We start from the raw sequence: 6,540 nt of genomic DNA, 5'->3' as shown, positions 1-6,540 counted from the left end.
AAGAGAAAAAGTACTATGGATAATGCACAAAATGTTGCCTGTAGTAGATAACCTATTGTGTGTTGGCCATTCATTTTATTTTGAGAAATTAATGTTGTTCAATCAATGTATACTCAGGGAATAATTTGTCTCATTACACTGATAAAATAGTAAGATAAATATAATCTCTGAAGCTGTAATTCTACAGAGAGCTTCCTCTTGTCACAGTGGCCTATTTTTGTGGAGTTTATTTCAGGCCTAAGATTTAAATAGTGATTGCAATTTTACTAGCATTTACTGCAATAAAACATGTCAATATATCTTACTTTTTCAGTGTTCTCAAAGCACTCACTATTTTCAGCACATAAGACAGGTACCAGTACCTAATCTGGTAGATTATTTGCATTTTCCATCCATGCATGAATAAATTGTCACATGAGAATCACACTGCCTTATAAAGCATGATAAATACTTCTCTCTCTTTGTAGTGATTTGTGTAGCAAATTAACGTTGTTTTACTAATAAAATACAGCCTTTAAAACCTAACCAATAATGACACTAATGCTTTGTACAGTGAAAATGTCATTAAATGTCACTAAAAAAGTCTCCCAGGTTAGTTAGACAAACTAATTCTAAGACATGAGCTCTGTTTAAGTGCTGATTAGAGAGGGACTATAAACATCTTGTTAGTGTGTGCTGCACATGGAGGTGAATGTTGGGGAATAATCCACTCAAAATCTGAGGTGCAATGGCCCAGAACAGTAACTCAGCCCAAACTCAGCTGTTCTAAAAGTGACTGATTCCTTACTTTTATAATTTGGTGCGGAGCCAGCAGAGAGCTGGCAGACAGATGCAATTTGTGCCTTTGCTTCCAGACTTGCTGCTATGTTCAAGACAATGGAAAACACAGCTCTGTTTTCTTCTATTTTTGCAGAGTCGTTAGGTAGTCTTTAGATGCAACAAGGGGATTTAATGAAATCTGGTGTTCATAAAGTTCTGAGCTCATAATTTAAAAAATATGATGAGCGATGAATATTTTACACTTTTAAAGGAACAAATTTTGCAAATTACAGGTACATCTTTTGTGACACCTTTAATATGCCAAATTATGCTTCAGTTAAACCTGATTTTATGCAACCCTATTCATTCAGCTATTATTCAAAGAGCTATTAATATAATCAGTCTAATTAGGAAAATCGCGTCTGCTAGTCAGATTTGAATAATGCATATACTCTTATTTCTTTATATAATTTTCATCACAATTTGTCTAATTTCTCTTTTTTTGAGATAAATGTAATATAAAGCTTTGAAAACCTTGGTTTTTCTGAATTTGAAAGTGCAATATTAATGTTAAAATTAAGCTAATTTGTAATATTTTGTTAGATTTTTTCTTCCTGCTTTTTAATGAGAACTTATCCTACTTTTCAAATTAAATACTGTTTTTGATGAAAAGAGTTCTGAGAATGTCTCTTCCAAAGTCTGAGTATTGTAGTATTGTAGTAAGATGATATATTATGCTTTTATTTTTCCTTTTTTTTTTTTTTTTTTTTTTTGCCAGGAGATATTTCAGGACAATTAAAAATCAGAGCCTTGACTCTTTGAAAGAAAGGCATCTTTGCCATGAATTTCAGAACTCAACTCTAGCAATAAGAGCTTCATCTGAAATTTATATTCAGTATTGTTTTCTTGTCCAATTCTCTGACTCAATGTTTGTAAGGCATTCTGCATTTAGATGTTGTAATGCATTAAAAGATCTCTGATTTGGTTTATGAAAATGTGAATGAATTCACAGACTTGGAAGTCAAAGAGAAAATCCTCAACGTTTCACGAGGATACTTGTACATAGTAACAACTTTGAATGAAAAGTATGCAGCCTGCAGTACAGACTTTGTCCTCAGGAAAGGAATGTTTAATGTGTGAGATTCAGGCACTGACAATTAAAATAGATTGAGACTGCATAAATGTACAGAAAAAATATTTTTTTCACCTATTGCAACATGCACTGTCATTAAATAGAACACAGTGTCTGAATGCAGCAACAGAGTTTCCGTAGATTGAATAGAAGCAATCTCCTGATATATTGATATTGTCTTTATCTCTCCTGCTGTTAATAAACAGAGAGGTTGGGAACAGCTTTTTCAGTTTTCTTTAATGGCACTCCTTACCTAAATCTCTATTGTGATGTCTGAGCTCTTTCAGAGAAATGTAGCTGTTGGTTTTGTACCTGGATCATTATTTCCTGGGGTTCTCCCAGTCCCCTGAGAACTAATGGAGGTTTCCAAGTTGCTGTAAACTGATTTTACTATAGTATTTGAAGGAGAGGGAGAATCAGGGAGAAATAAATGTCTACTTTTCTTTGAAATGAAGTCTGCAGGTCAGACTAGAGGCAGCAGTTCAATGTAAATCCCTGACAGGATCAGTGTGGAGGTTGGGTGCATGGCCCCAGTGGTTCTGGTCAGCAGAACTGCTGCTGTGGTTCTTGGCATGTTTGCCAAGGAGCTCTTCTGCCCTGATAATGTTTGATAGGAATGTGGGCTCATGAATGTAGTATAGAAATTATTGTCTTCTTTTTGGGATGAATAATAAAATATTGTAATTTTTTAGGGGTAAGGTTTTTAGCATGAACTGCATTAATTGACTATAAGAAGGAAATAAGGTATTTGAATTTTAGATGAGATCTAGCTGAAGAAACGTATTGCACCACAATATCTAATAATGCATTTTTCTGCTTACAAAAAATATTGTTTTTTAAGTTTTTCCAAATCTTTACTTTTTAACAGGAAAAAAATGGTGAACAGTGAGGGAGGAGACTTAGTTTAGTGGAAAAAGCTTTTAATGACAGACTTAGAATTACAAGTTGTGCTTGTAACACAGCTGACCTGACAGTGATTTGTGTAATCCTTTCACTTGACAGCTCTTCCAGTAAAGGCACAGATTTGTACTTTATATATATAAACCTTCTCTGGCTTGAAATGGGAAAGCAAGCATGGTAAATCCATTGCAAGTCGCAGTCTCCAGGCATTCATATCATAGTATTGAAATCTCTTTTAAAAGCCTTCACACATACTTTCCAAACATTCTCATTTTTACAATGTGGATTTTGTTTCCAATGAGTGTTTTAAGAGATAATTTTACTTGCTGAGCTTAAGTTTTGAAACCAGTAAGCCTTTTTTGAAGCATCTCTAACCTAAATAAGCTAAATTTTTAATGATCAGATACAGAAACCGATCAACAGAATGACATAAATCTCAGCTCTGTTGGTAACAATACCTGAAATGCCCAATGGATGTTTGCCATTAGCATGTACAAATTTGATAGTGACAAAATCCTAATTGCAGGACTACAAAAGTGGGGTTAACCTTGTCCTTCCTATGTCAACAAATTAAAAGTGCATGTTGTTTCACAGTTGATATGTTTTCATTTCATTATCTATAAAGCAAACCAGAAAAGAAAGGGAGTTACAAGTATGACCTCTTTCCAGGAATAGGAACATTGTGAATTGAGGTGAATCTCTGGATAAATATGCTATAACTACTTTCTCCTTTGGTAAAGAACAAGCTAATTCCCTTCAATGTCAAGGATAAGTGAATATAGCTATGACAATATTTGTCTTTTAGAATTCCGTGCTACCAACTGAATGTGCAATTTTCTTGGCAGGGTTCTTGGTTAGAGGGAATTGCTGCAAGGGAAAGGTTCATGAAACTCGGCTCAGATTGGTGGTTTGGCTCATCAAGTCCAAGGCAGATAATACATTGCCTGTGAGAGAACCAGCTCTTTTCTTGAGCTGTGCTAATTGTCACACTATTGAGATAGTGAATTTACCAGAAGACTTTCATAGAACTGACCTGAGGGATGATTTCTTTTTTAAAGAGGCAGAAAAAAGACCATGGCACAAAAAATAGGTTTATGTTAATGAGATTGCTGAGGATACAAACTGGGAAAGATGACATGACAAAAAAGATTGTGTTTAAAACTTGTCCAACAAGTTTGCCTTTAAAACTTGACCAATAGTATTTTAATAGTTCAATATTTTAAAATGAAAGGTCATAACTTCAAATTTTAGGGACTGAGGGAAGTTCTTAATTGGAGATGCTACATGGAAAATACCTTGATGCTCTAGTCATTGAATGACTAACCCACCTGAGGGCTGCATCTGGGGAAAAGTGACTGCTGTGCATCACAGGGGGGAAGACCAGGAGAAACTTGGAGGCAATGTTGCAACCCAGAGCAATTTTTATTTTTATTTTCAACCCTGTGCTCAGTGCAGGCTTCCCCTGTTGTTTAAGCATTGGACAGATTTGGAAAAAAGGCATAATAAAATGATTATGAGAATCTTGAAACATCAGACTGAAGATCCTGAGTTCTTTGGTACAGCTAAAAAGAGTTGGTTAGGGTGACAAGAATCTTGGAGGGAGGAGTTTTTCAAACCAACCAACCAACTGCACTGCCAAGAATACAGGTGTGGCCACAGGCTGCCTTCGGTCTGGAAACCCTAAGGAGGATTTCTAACACAAATGGAACAGCATAAGGGAAGAGTATGGAGACAAAATCCAGGCTGATTTTAGGGCAGAACTCTAACTTTTATAAAGAGAGGCTGTATGAAATGGTTGCTGGAGCACCAGCAAACAAGGTGTGATCCCACAGTAGGTTCCTTTTGGTCCCAAGAATTGTTTTATCTGTATTTAATGGCCAGGTGTTTTGAACTCTCACAGTTTGAATTGAAATGTGGACAGATTTGGAAAAGGCAGGTAGGACTGTAGAGAATTTTTTAAAACTGGAATTCGGGAACTTGCCTTTTTGACTGAAAAGCAATGCCAAAGCCCTCCTGAGGTCTCTCTTCAGAGTAGGTGGTTTTGAATGTTGGCTTTTCTTGCTTTTCTTTTGTATGCTAAATGTATGGAAGCTGTGTCAGGGGAGGAGATATCTCTGGAATGCTGAGCTTGCTACTGCTGCTGGAAGTCAAGAAGAATCATTTCCATCCACAGCTACTGGACTTTTCTTTTGGTGTTGAGAGAGAGGTCTTGGTTTTTGTGTGGATTCAGTGTGCTAAACTAATTTTTCTATCTTCTACTGTGTTTAAAGCCATCACTACAACTTTTGAGTGTGGAGAGGGAGGCTGCCAAGGTTTCATCCTATCCCCAGGAGCAGGTGAGAGAAGTTCTAGTCTTCATCTAGAATTAGGTGTAGGCACTGAGTTGCCCAGAACATGGGAGGGGGCAGAGCTAAGCTCTGTTCATCTTCTAGCTGTGCTTGACTGAAGAAAGGCTGCAGACAAAATGGTGTCTGTGGGTTGTGCTGCAGACTGTTGGTTAGGACTCTGTGTTCTCCATTGTCTTGATTTCTAGTCCCTAGTAAATAAAAAAAATGCCTGTGATTTGTACCCTGCTGAACTCGCTGCAAAATGCTCTCCTCCTGTATTTCTGGCCTTTCAAATTTGTGGCTAGTCTCTTGAATGATCAGGGGAAAAGGGATTAGTAAATAGCTTTGGCATTAATCTGTATTCAGCTCTGTGTTGAACATCCATTATTTTTATGATTATAATAAAATGAGTAGCAGTGTAACAGCTGCCTTGGGTTTTCAATTAAATGCATTAATACATATGCAAGAAAATAGCCTGTCTCAGTAGTATTTATAGGGAAAAGAATATTTTTCAAGATTTGTGGCAAATCATTATTATGCCGTTTTTTAATATGGCATTTGGAAATATGAGAGTGGAATTGCCAGCATGCTGCTTTATTGCTTGCAAGTGGAATGTGTGATAATCAGCCCTTTGCAACACTTCTTAATGACGACAATTTTCAATGCATAAATACCAGCTTTATAACTTGATGAACAAGTCTGGAGTCAGTGCCTGGTTTAGTAAGAACATGGTTAATGCTTGCAAAAGGTCCTAAATGCATAATTACAGTTTTGCAGAGTTATTTGTAAAAGAAATTTTGATGGCATGAGTGAAGTGTGTAAAATCGCTGTTTATTCCGATGGCTTGAGAGTTGGGGGCATTTGCCTCCCTCATTGTTTCCAAACTGCTTTATTTTCTTCATCTTAGCTCCAAGTCAGAATGATGCCTTTGGCAGTTTCATTTGCTTGCAGCTTACATTCTTCTCTGTGCCTGTTAGCTTTGCCAAACAACACTGAACAATAAGGGAGTCACTTTTCCAGCCAGCTCAGCTTTTGTCAGACCCTGCACTCCAGCTCATTCTTCCATTCTTTCCAGCTGTATCTTGTGTCTGGGGCCTCATGTTCCTGCTTATGAGTCTGAAAGAATGGTCTTATCACACTCTTTTTACAGATGTTGTTCCTTCTGTGGGAGCAATAGACTGCCTGGTGTCCATTAATATTTCCACCATAACAAATGCAAGGGCAAAAGTCACCCTGACTTTATAGCATAGAAGTTGACTGATTAAAAAAAAACCCGCCAAAATTACCATCCTGCTATATTATTTACTTCATTTCTAGAGCAAGTTTAGAAGAGTTTAAGAAGATCTCTAAATCTTCATTCCCTTATCCAGAGCCAGTAATAAAGCCTAACAGATAATAAGCTCACCAGGATGAGTATGACAA

This window comes from Melospiza georgiana, chromosome 9 (assembly GCF_028018845.1).
Source record: "Melospiza georgiana isolate bMelGeo1 chromosome 9, bMelGeo1.pri, whole genome shotgun sequence".
NCBI classification, from domain to species: domain Eukaryota; kingdom Metazoa; phylum Chordata; class Aves; order Passeriformes; family Passerellidae; genus Melospiza; species Melospiza georgiana.
This window is presented reverse-complemented; position numbering follows the sequence as displayed.